This window comes from Pollachius pollachius (genome assembly GCF_949987615.1).
Source record: "Pollachius pollachius genome assembly, chromosome: 5".
Classification (NCBI taxonomy): domain Eukaryota; kingdom Metazoa; phylum Chordata; class Actinopteri; order Gadiformes; family Gadidae; genus Pollachius; species Pollachius pollachius.
In genome coordinates, this window is record NC_136938.1 from 13,415,542 (window position 1) to 13,428,541 (window position 13,000).

Genomic DNA, 13,000 nt, shown 5'->3' on the forward strand with positions numbered 1-13,000 from the left:
ACAGGACAGATCAGAGCAGCCCAGGTTTGTTGTTGCCTGGGATAATGTTAGTTCTATCAGGCTTTTCTGGTCTGGAACTGGTTCACCATCCATTATCAATTTGAAGTCGTATACTTAAACGTCATTTCTAAACCCTATCAAAGGTTTTTTTTCGGCTTGATGATGGCGTGTATATGACCGCCAACCACATGCCCGCATGCCCCTTCTGCAGGCAATCGAACAGGCCTGCGGAGACGTTGAAGTAAGGTCAATCCATGGATGAATTTGTCACACAAGGCGAGGATCCATAAACCCTCCCAAGCACAATACAGTACAGTAGTGTATTTTTGTTTTATCTTTGCTTAAACTGAATTAACTGCACTATAAAGTACTGTACTGCAATGTACAGTATTGAGTATTTGATTTTTTGATTTTGACAAAGGATTGACGGTTTAGATAGAAGAGTTTCAATTTGACATAGGTGTGAATGGTATATTTCTCAGTGTTATGTATTATTTGCTTGTGTGTTGAGGTTTGACACAATGAGCCAAGTTTTCAAAACGTGTTCAAGCAATGGGCAAAAACTGTAATGGTAAAATTCAGAACAGTTAAGAATTTCTCCCTATTTGGCCATCCTCCCTGTCCTCAGTAAGGGCTCCCTGCCATCCAAACATCCCATAAACCTCCTCCTCCCCCTTCCCCTCCACCTCCACTTCCTCCAGATGCCTTCACCAAGATTCCATAATAATGGGAGAACTTGTGTGAGTGAGCTCCACACATCCCTGAACCAGAGAAATCCTCTGATTCTGATTGGTAATACATTCAGCAACTCTGTAGTTCACTGGTCACATTTCAGGTTCACTAAAGCTGTTCATATACAACCTTGAGTTTGTAATAAGAACCATGCAAGATGTCTGATATAATCTACACAAGACAGCAGAGGCAGCCGACAAAAGCATTCCTAGCATTCCTGGCTGAGTTCCTACTGGAAGCTCAGTTTCTACTCTGTTTTAGCTATATGTATGTGTGTTTGTGTGCATGCATGCGTGTGTGCGTGTGTGTGTATGTGTGTGTGTGTGTGTTTGTGTGTGTGTGTGTGTGTGTGTGTGTGTGTGTGTTTGTGCGTAAGTGTGTGTGTGGTGTGTGTGTGTGTGCATGTATGCGTGTGTGTGTGTGTGTGTGTGTGTGTGTGTGTGTGTGTGTGTGTATGTGTTTGTATGTGTCAGCAGGCAATGTTCTGCATTAGCATTTAAAACCAATGAGATCCACAGAGGGCCTGGGCGAGAGACCCTGAAACGTACAGAGAGAAAGAGAAAAAGGTTATGGAAGAGGAAAAGTTAGATGGAGAGAGAGAGAGAGAGAGAGCAAGAAAGAGAGAGGTTTAGCCCAGCATGGAGTAGTTTAATGTGCAGAGTAGTGTCCTGTCCCACTGTTAGCCAGTAGGGGGCAGGGCGGCGTGCCAGAGTTTCAGCTACAGTTCACACACACATGGCCAGGAGTAGTACAACAAAGACAGAGACACCAGCAGAGAAATCTCTTTGTGATGCATGCACAAAGACAACAGCCATACAGGAAGAACAAATTTTCACACAAACACACAATATATATATATATTTATACATATATATATTTATATATCTAATACATTTACACAGATACACAAACACACACACACACACACACACACACACACACACACACACACACACACACACACACACACATATATATAGATGGTAGTGTTTTTATGCACACACACTTATTCAACTCTACATTATATATGCGCAAACACACACACTACCCACAAACAGACAGACAAAGACTGCTGTAAGTTACACACAATCACTCTCTCTCTCTCTCTCCCTCTCCCTCTCTCTCTCTCTCTCTCTCTCTCTCTCTCTCTCTCTCTCTCTCTCTCTCTCCATACATCCGCTCATCCACACACTCACACATTCTTATGACCCACACAAACTCTCACACACAAACACACACACTCACACTTTCTTACCATGACCACAGACCACACACTCGCGTATTGCTGAGCTGGCTCTCTTTCTCCCTATCTGTGGGAGAGGGGGAGATTTTCATTTGTTTTTTTAAATTTCTTTTAATATATATTTAATTTTTTCAGATAAAAAATGATTTATTGGCATGAATGTTCTGTGTAGAATAAGAAAAAGGAATTAAAAATTAAAACAAAACAAAGAACCAAGCAATAAAAACACATCATACAGAAAATGAACTAATACAATTAGTGGATTGTGTTAGTTTTGTATTCTCTCTCTCTCTCTCTCTCTTGCTCTTGCTCTATCTCTCTCTCCCCTCTCTCTCTCTCTCTCTCTCTCTCTCTCTCTCTCTCGCTCTCTATATATCCTTCCCTCTCTCTCCCTCTACTATGTGAGTGCCCACTCCCTGCAGCACACGACACATCATGAGGCATTAGGCTCACACTGTGGAGAACGACAGAGTTACAGGCTACCCAGCCTCCTGTATTACAGGAATCCACCCTTCATTCCTCACGAGGTTACCTCTGTATTCCCCCTTCATTCCTCTAGAGGTTACCTCTGTATTCCCCCTTCATTCCTCTAGAGGTTACCTCTGTATTCCCCCCTTCATTCCTCTAGAGGTTACCTCTGTATTCCCCCTTCATTCCTCTAGAGGTTACCTCTGTATTCCCCCCTTCATTCCTCACGAGGTTACTTCTGTATTCCCCCTTCATTCCTCTAGGTTACCTCTGTATTCCCCCTTCATTCCTCTAGAGGTTACCTCTGTATTCCCCCTTCATTCCTCTAGAGGTTACCTCTGTATTCCCCCTTCATTCCTCTAGAGGTTACCTCTGTATTCCCCTTCATTCCTCTAGAGGTTACCTCTGTATTCCCCTTCATTCCTCTAGAGGTTACCTCTGTATTCCCCCTTCATTCCTCTAGAGGTTACCTCTGTATTCCCCCTTCATTCCTCTAGAGGTTACCTCTGTATTCCCCCTTCATTCCTCTAGAGGTTACCTCTGTATTCCCCTTCATTCCTCTAGAGATTACCTCTGTATTCCCCCTTCATTCCTCTAGAGGTTACCTCTGTATTCCCCCTTCATTCCTCTAGAGCAGCATTACTCATTGCGCGGCTCGCAAGCCACATGCGGCTCGCCAAGCCTCTATTTGCGGCTCGCATGGCGGTAAAAATATACAGTGATATGATCATGCAGTGAATACAGATATTTAAAAAAACAATACAAACAATTATTTAAAAAATAAATCAACAGCGGCATTAAAAGGTGGAAATATAGCCTTGTCTAGAAAATATTTTTAAACTTGCTTGGCTCTACGCTGACAGCGGGGTTGCCAGATTGGCGGTTTTCCTGCATAACAAGAGAGAATGTGCTCTTTGGATGGACTTATTCTTATTAACTTATTCTTCAATAGCTTCCATGTTATGTGACCCAGTGTCTCCACATTATTCCAGAAAATAGCACACAGTCACACAAGTCTTAATTTTCCTCTCAAAGTGCACCAGATTGATGCATTCCAGGTTAAAAGGTACCAAATTTTCTTCCGGGGGAGCATGCCCCCGGACCCCGCTAAGGACCGGGTTCCCTCCACAGTTTCACAAAATTCTGTGGGAAACACTGCTTCAGGGAGGACATATTATTAAGCAGGCATACTTATTTATGACTGGATTTATAGCTTTTGATACTTTGCGGTAAAAATGGCTCTCCTGTTGACGTCGTCCTGTCAGTGCGGCTCTCCTGAAAAAAATAGTGAATACCACTGCTCTAGAGGTTACCTCTGTATTCACCCTTCATTCCTCTAGAGGTTACCTCTGTATTCACCCTTCATTCCTCTAGAGGTTACCTCTGTATTCCCCCTTTATTCCTCTAGAGGTTACCTCTGTATTCCACCAATTTTGTGTGGGGGTTGTTTGCATTTGAGTATATGTGTGTTTCCTGATGATAAGGTATTTTAATGATAGGTGTTGCTTTGCCCTCTCTCTCTCTTTCTCTCTCTCTCTCATGCAAACATCTCACACACATACACAAACATGCACTCACACAAAGACACACACCCCCCTCACACACACACACACACACACACACACACACACACACACACACACACACACACACACACACACACACACACACGCACCAGTACTAACATGATATGCAAAGAACTTCTTTAGTACTGTGAGATATCATGCTGCAGTAGTATATTGTATTATAAATAGTAGATTGTACTGCTGTATTTAAAATCATTCGACAGTACTACTGCAGTATACTACACACAGTCTGTGTGTGTGTCTGTGGGTGTTGGCATGCCCCTGTATCTATGTGTGTGTATGTGTGTGTGTGTGTGTGTGTGTGTGTGTGTGTGTGTGTGTGTGTGTGTGTGTGTGTGTTCTTGTGTTGACAACCTTGCTAGTGTTTTTCTTGACTAGCAAGTCAATTTAATTTGCTTCCAGGCTTTATACATATATTTAATCTTACAACATCTAAAAAACAAATATGCATGGTTCAAATGGCCGTTTTCAAAAACAACAACAACAACAACTCCTCTCACTGTATGGGTGCCAGTCTGACACCTGACCTACGGCCTCACCCAATCTGACTCCACAGATTTGAGGATGAGACTTTCCAAGCGTGAAACCGCTTTTGACTCGACGGGGACACACCTGCACGCACAAACACACACACACACCCACACACACACACACACACACACATTCTCCCCAGCTGATGCGGGCATGTCCGTCCAGCCATGCATGCTAGAGAAGGACATGAGCCTCCCTGCTGCAGATGTTCTGGTGTGTGGTGTGAGTGTATGTGTGCGTGTGTGTGTGCATTTCTGCCCTCTTTGTGTGTGTGTGTCAGTGTGTGTGTGTGTGTCTGTGTGTGTTTGCACTACATGTAGATGTGACTGCTTGTGCTTCGTTTGGTCACACTGCATGACCTGCGCACAGCGGGGCAAACCAGAAACAACTGCTCTCGTCATAATGCAATCTGTCCGCACAGAGGTTTCGTGAACTGAGCAACCACACTGAAGTTGCGGACCACTCAACGTGACTATACTGGGTTGAACAGTTTCCCATAACTCCTACCTGATCCTGAATGACATTGATAAAAACTCACTTGAACTTGCTGTGGATTAAAGCACCTGCTAAATGTAGAAAATGTCAATGGTCAATTTAATTTAGTATTTCAGTATCATCGGTTGAGCTCTGGCCTTATATGGCCTGGTACGGTGGCTCATCCTGCTGGGGAGCTGAACATGGAGGTGATATGCATACAAGGCCCATAAGAATGCACACACACACACACACACACATAAACACACACACACACACACACACACACACACACACATATACATATACATACACACAAACAGGTGAAACATGTCTCACATACTTGGCTATTTCGAGCTATCTATGTGGAAATCCAAACGGTTTGAATTTGACATGAAACTACTACAGAGCCAATGAGTGTGTGTGTGTGTGTGTGTGTGTATGTGTGTGTGTGTGTGTGCGTGTGTGTGTGTGTGTATGTGTGTTTGTGTGTGCGTTTTACAACTTTATGTCTCCCTGCTTTCCTCCCTCATAGTCTCTTCTCTCACATCCGTCTCTCTCTTATCCTAGATATGTCTGGTTCCCCTCACCCCTCTTCATCTTCATCTGCATCTCTCTCTCTCTCTCTCTCTTTCTGCCTAGATTCAATCAATTCCATTCCAAACGGCTTTATTGTCATGAGAAATACACTTTTACATTTCCAAGGCAGTTTAAAAGCAATTTCTCTTCCTCTATCTTCTTAATTTTTTTCTCCCCTCCCTATCGCTGTCTCCCTCTTGCCGCCTCGCTCTCTCTGCCACTCTCTCTCTACATCTCTCTCCCCCTCTCTCTCTGTCTCTCTCTCCCTTTCCTTCCTCCCTCTCTGACACTCTCTCCATTAATCCTCACATACATTAACAAGCAGTTAATCCTGGCTCCTCCTCTTCCTGCTCTCTCTGTGGCCCTTGGGAGCCCCTATAGACTCCTGCATGCTCTCCATGAATAATTCACCAGTGCCCTTCCAAAGAAGAGCACACACACACTCACACACACACACACACACGCATCGTTGGCTGTAATTCGGCCCCCCGTCCCCGTGCGCGCTCCTGACACTGTGCGCGGGGTCAGGAGCGCGCTTGCCGACGGGGCAGTTTTGTGCGTTCACTGTGCACACTGCAGCCTATGCAACACCCTGCTGCCCTGGGCCTGAAAACAGGGCCCCTATTACAGCTTTACACTTCTGCAATGGAAGAAAGAAGATCAATGTTTTAAAAAATCTGGTGATATATTGGATTTATGTCTATCCATAGATAACGTTTTTATCTGAAACATCAATATATAACTTATTTTAAATTGCCATACTGGTAACTGCTCTTAAAATAACATCAGCCACCCCTAGCCTTGGGAGACTATAGGAAATAGCCTTTCTCTACATATTTCTTGGAACCTGACCTCTGGGTTTCGAAGGCCGGATCAAGGTGAATAAACATAATTAGTTTCCATCCATAATCTTAAGCACACAACCACACAGACACACACACACACACACACACGCACGCACGCACGCACGCACGCACGCACGCACGCACGCACGCACACACACACACACACACACACGCAGACACACACATTTCCATTTACCAGGCTCAGATAGTGAGTGCTGAGAGCTGACATAATCATTTGTAAACTCTATAAGTTAATAATTTCTCTGTGTTCGTCACAGAGTGGAACGCACTTCTTATGTTCCCCTTTGAACAGGATCTTATGGGCTGTGTTAAAAAGCGTCACACAGTTTGACATAATCACATAATCATTACACCATCAGGTTCTCAACACACGCATTGACTGAAGGGTTCATGGTTCAGGGGTCAGGGGTCAGGGGTTTAGGGCTTCAAGGGGCTGCTGTAACAGTTAGGCTTATTGTTAGGGTGAGGGTTGGATACCTTAACCTGGCTTCATTCATTTACCAATCCAAACTGATAACATCACAGCTAAGATGAGTACCAAGATGTATCACAGCGCTGTGTAAAATCACAGTACCATCACTATTAATATGTAGTTCTGTGTGGTACCACAGCATAGAATCACAATATGTAGCTAATATCACAGTAACAAGTTTTATCATGACACAAAGCTTGCTAAACTGTTTTTCTTGTACCTCTTATACTTGACACATTACACTGGTCAGTGCTGTATGCTATGACACTGGGTTTATTACAGTAATGAACAGTATTATAGTGTAAATATAAATATGCATTTATTGATTACCTCCTGAGACAAAGTCATCAAAATGTAACAAAAAAAATAGAAACTCTCTCTCTATATATCTCCCACTGTCTTTCTCTTTCTCTCTCTCTCTCTCTCAACCTAATTTTTCTCTTCTAATCTCCGTCTCCATCTTCCTCTTCGCCTTTGTGAAGATGGGTTGATCCCTCTTTGTACTTACAGCCACAAAAAAAATCCCACCCATCCACACACACACACACACACACAGACCTACGCACACACACACACACGCACATGCACACGCACACGCACGCACACACACACACACACACACACACACACACACACACACACACACACACACACACACACACACACACACACACAAACACACACATGTGCACACACATGCACACACACGCACATATGCACATACGCACACACACACACACACCCACACAACACACACACACACACACATACACACTCACACACAAAGGGAACTCCCCTTCTGCCAAGCTAAGTGGCTGCAGCTGCTGAGCCTAGAGAGCATTTTAACAGCATGCTGAGTGTGTGTGTGTGTGTGTGTGTGTGTGTGTGTGTGTGTGTGTGTGTGTGTGTGTGTGTGTGTGTGTGTGTGTGTGTAATGGAGATGTGCGTAAGCATGAGATGTGAGGGAGGAGGATACTTGAAGGGATTTGGTACTGGTTGTCCATTAGACCAGACCAGCAGATCAATAACACACACACACACACACACACACACACACACACACACACACACACACACACACACACACACACACATACACACACACACACACACACACACACTCTCAGACCCCCACTACCCTCTGGTACAGTGACAAAATGACTGCTTAAAATGATTAGCATAAATAAACCGCAGAGACGTGCAGACTGGAAGAAAGAAAGAAAGAAAGAAAGAAAGGAGGAAAGGCAGGAAGGAAGGTGGAATGATAGAAGTAAGGGAAGGAGGGATGAAGAAATAATGAAGGAAGGATGATAGAAAGAAGGAAGGAGGGATGACAAAGGAAGGAAGATAGAAGGCAGGAAGGAGGGATGATAGAAAGAAAGAAAGAAAGAGGGAGTAGGAAGGAAAAAGGGATGATAGAAGGGAGGAGGACATGCAGCAATCAACTATTAGGTTCTTCTTAAGTTTTATTCTTCTTTCTTTTATAATATATTATTCTCTACAGCATTTTTTCTTGTTACACTGGCGTTAAAATGATTAACCTGTTGGAAATATGATTGTTATATATCGGGCGTTTGTCTATGGCAGCATTACTCATTGCGCGGCTCGCAAGCCACATGCGGCTCGCCAAGCCTCTATTTGCGGCTCGCATGGCGGTAAAAATATAGTGATATGATCATGCAGTGAATACAGATATTTAAAAAGACAATACAAACAATTATTTAAAAAATAAATCAACAGCGGCATTAAAAGGTGGAAATATAGCCTTGTCTAGAAAATATTTTTAAACTTGCTCGGCTCTACGCTGACAGCGGGGTTGCCAGATTGGCGGTTTTCCTGCATAACAAGAGAGAATGTGCTCTTTGGATGGACTTATTCTTCAATAGCTTCCATGTTATGTGACCCAGTGTCTCCACATTATTCCAGAAAATACCTCACAGTCACACAAGCCTTAATTTTCCTCTCAAAGTGCACCAGATTGATGCATTCCAGGTTAAAAGGTACCAAATTTTCTTCCGGGGGAGCATGCCCCCGGACCCCGCCAAGGACCGGGTTCCCTCCAGTTTCACAAAATTCTGTGGGAAACACTGCTTCAGGGAGGACATATTATTAAGCAGGCATACTTATTTATGACTGGATTTATAGCTTTTGATACTTTGCGGTAAAAATGGCTCTCCTGTTGACGTCGTCCTGTCAGTGCGGCTCTCCTGAAAAAAATAGTGAATACCACTGGTCTATGGGGACCCCAGATTATATGGCTAGAGGCATATAACAATGCAACAATGCTTATACAATCTTTTTCACGTTATTCTATCTACATAAACGATATGCCATATGAAAGCTGAGTCCAACTGTATAAGCCTCATCATTTTTTAGCTTATTTTGATGGCTTGATCACATTAGCTATTTTTTTCTCAATCAATTCCTTCATTTTATTTATTTGTTTCCAACCATTCTACATTTTGTAAATGGTGTGCATGTTAACATTGTTTACTCTATGGAGACTCAAATCCCTTTGCTTGAATTGAGCCATTTACTGTTTTTCTCAGGCGCTTTGGTACATTTCTCAGATAACAATTTATATTATCAGAACTACTTGTTCAATCTTTACATCATTGGGTCACTTGTGCACATCAATTAAGTAGTTTCCCGTTTCTCATTTCTCACATCTCATATGAACTTCATACCATATAGTCCTACAGTCACCTAGTACATGTGTGCTAAGTTTGCAGCTTTTATCACTTTCGGCACCAAAGCAGTGTGTGGGTGTTTTGTCAAGTTGTAGCCATTGCACTAAGTCTTAATGATCTGACCATATGGGTCAGACTTTGAAAGTTGTTCATCAGTGGTGCATTAACCTGCCAATTTTCATAACTTTTGACCATGTCATTTTTGAGATATGGCTGATTTATCCGGTTCCTACGGTTTTCATAGGACCCCTAATTATATAGCATTAGAATAGGTGTAAGGGTTAGTGGGTAATGGTTAATTTGAACCATAATACTAATTATGTATGGATTAATAACTTATTTAACACCATTGGTATACATGAAAAACATTAGTATATGAATAATAGACTATTAGTAAACTGTCAATTTACAGTTAGTTCATTCTTATTACTGCAGTAACTAATGTTAATTAATGCTAATTAAAATACTGTTATCAAAACGTTTTAGCAATGAGGGTAATACACCGGTTATACTGTTTATACACCAGCAGTGCATTTCTGACCAATAAGAAAACAGAAATAATCAGATCTGTAATCAGTAATTGTCCACAATGATAGTCTAGAAACACCATACAACAGGCTGTGCATCTGTGTTTGTGTGTGTGTGTGTGTGTGTGTGTGTGTGTGTGTGTGTGTGTGTGTGTGTGTGTGTGTGTGTGTGTGTGCTTGCATTTCTGTGTGTGTGTCTGTGCATGCGTTTATGTGTGTGTGTGTGTGTGTGTGTGTGTGTGTGTGTGTGTGTGTGTGTGTGTGTGTGTGTGTGTGTGTGTGTGTGTGCCTGCACTTCTGCCGCCTGATGCATCTCATTTGAATAACAAACAGTGACTGGCTGTTCCTCTGGTCCTGCCACCTGACTCAAATTAGCCAACCCACCCACACACCCACACGCAAACACCCTCCCCTTGCTGCTGATTGGCTGGGATGTTTGGTGAAAGTGGTTGGTGGAGGGATGGTGGTGGTATCTTCATCTTAGAGAAAAAAACATAATTACTGTTGCAGCCTGTCACACAAACACACACACACCAACACACACACACACACACACACACACACACACACACACACAGGCACAAGCTCTCACACACACACACACACACACACACACACACACACACACACACACACACACACACACCTGAACACAATTACACACACAAACTCACAAACACTTAACATTGTGTCCATTACTAGCATCTACAAGCCATCCAAAATATTTAGAATTACAGCAGTAGGGCAGTACTTTTACCAAGTATAAACATTGGTTTACCATCAGTAAGCTTGTAGTAGTAAGGAGAAAAAAAGGTTTTGCTGAGAAGCAGAACACTCTCTGTCACCTTTCTTTCACTGAGATCACATTGACATTTATTATCTTTCCGGATCCGTACACACACGGACACATGCACACACTCACATCAATACACGCACAGAAACACACTCACACAAACACACATTTCACCTTTTCTCTTCTCGCTTCTCAAAGGAGTCAGTGAGTGACAGAGCAGAATGAATCTGTGTCTTGTGAGAGGATGAAAAGGGATATACTGAGAGACATAGCAAGCGCTCCCAGTGCCAACAGCATCGTATAGAGCTGCTAGTGTCATGGTAACCAGGCGATGCAGCATATAGAGCTGCTAGTGTCATGGTAACCAGGCGATGCAGCTGGCCTCACTCAGCTATGTCACCTACGCACCCAAGTTCAACCAGAGACTCTATAGGGAGCGGGAGGAAGAGAGAGAGGAGAGTAGAGAGGGGGACAGGGGCGGGGGAGATAGAGGAAGAGTGGAAAGAAATGGAGAGAGGGAGACGCATAGTGAGAGAGAGAGGGAGAGAGAGAGAGAGAGAGAGAGAGAGAGAGAGAGAAAGAGAGAGAGAGTGAGAGAGAAGTAGAAAGAGAGAAGCATGGAGGCTGGAGAAAAAGGGGAAAGAGGTAGGGTTAGATAAAGGTAGAAAATAGAACGGGAATGGAGAGAGTAAGAGAGAACGCGAAAGAGTAACGAGGGAGAGGGAGAGGCAGAGAGAGAAATAGGTTGACGTAACAGTGGTTGATGGTGAATTATGACCACGTTGAAAGCAACTGGTAGATGTCAATGTGTAATTCAGAAAGTGAAAAAGGTTTGAAAAACGAGTGGTTCATATCTCATTCCTTCTCCACTCACCCTCTCATCTGAAACACCACTATAGTTATGTAGTAAACCTACACATGTACTAAATAATGTTATTCATTTCATCTGCTGTAAGGATTTACAGGGCCCCTCCTTTGACAGAATACAATGTAAAACACATGCATTATATAACACTGTAGCTGAAACTAAATCCTTCCTCTGGCAACGCTTTCAAATTCACAAGAGGAGACTTTTTTTCTGGAAAGGAAAAGGTAATATTTTCTCATAGCAGAACAATGCGGACATTATTTCAAGACCTGGCTGTGGCCAAGTATCTGTCTCCATCTTTCATTCTGACATTTAATGTAAACACTGGCTTTGTGGTTGGTCATACTTGAGCTATTGTTTGATTCTTTTTTTTTACTTTAATAGATCACTGGATTTGTTATTTGAATTCAATACATCTACAATTTAAAATAATTGGTCTAAATCTAGTATCCAAGTACCCTTTGTCAATAACCATCTGTTACTTCTTAACCAGTCCAAAAGGAGATTAACTGGTGTTGTTACTTATTGTTCGTTGAAGTTCTCAGTCGTTAGGTATTTGTCAACATGCCCACGATGCTTTGAGTGTTTCTCTACTCCATGGTTCTCTATTTTATCTTCCTCATGTGGGTGAAAACTCCCTCTGGTTTAAATTCCTCTGTCAGTGTAACATGATCGACCAGACAAGCTGGTTGTGGATAACAAAGTACCTCAAGTTCTCTCTCTCTCTCTCTCTTTGGAGAACACAAATTCAGTTCACCCTTCTGCTTTTAACACTGAACTAAAGACTGTAGATTTATGATCAGAGAGGTGGAGAACTTTGACAAAAGTCTCATGTCTAGGAGATCTTCACTCCATGTCCGGCCCTCGCTCCTACGTCAACATATCAAACCATCCTGATGGAGTTGTTCAGAGGAGACGAGCAGAACATGGTAGGTCACACACACACACACTCAACCCCACAAACACACAGAAACATACAGCAACACCACACACACGCGCGTGCGCGCGCACACACACACACACACACACACGCGTGCGCGCGCACCCAAACACACACACACACACACACACACAGACATATAGATACACCAACACACACACACACACACACACACACACACACACCAACACACACACATATAGATATAACTACACACTAACACAAAGCCTC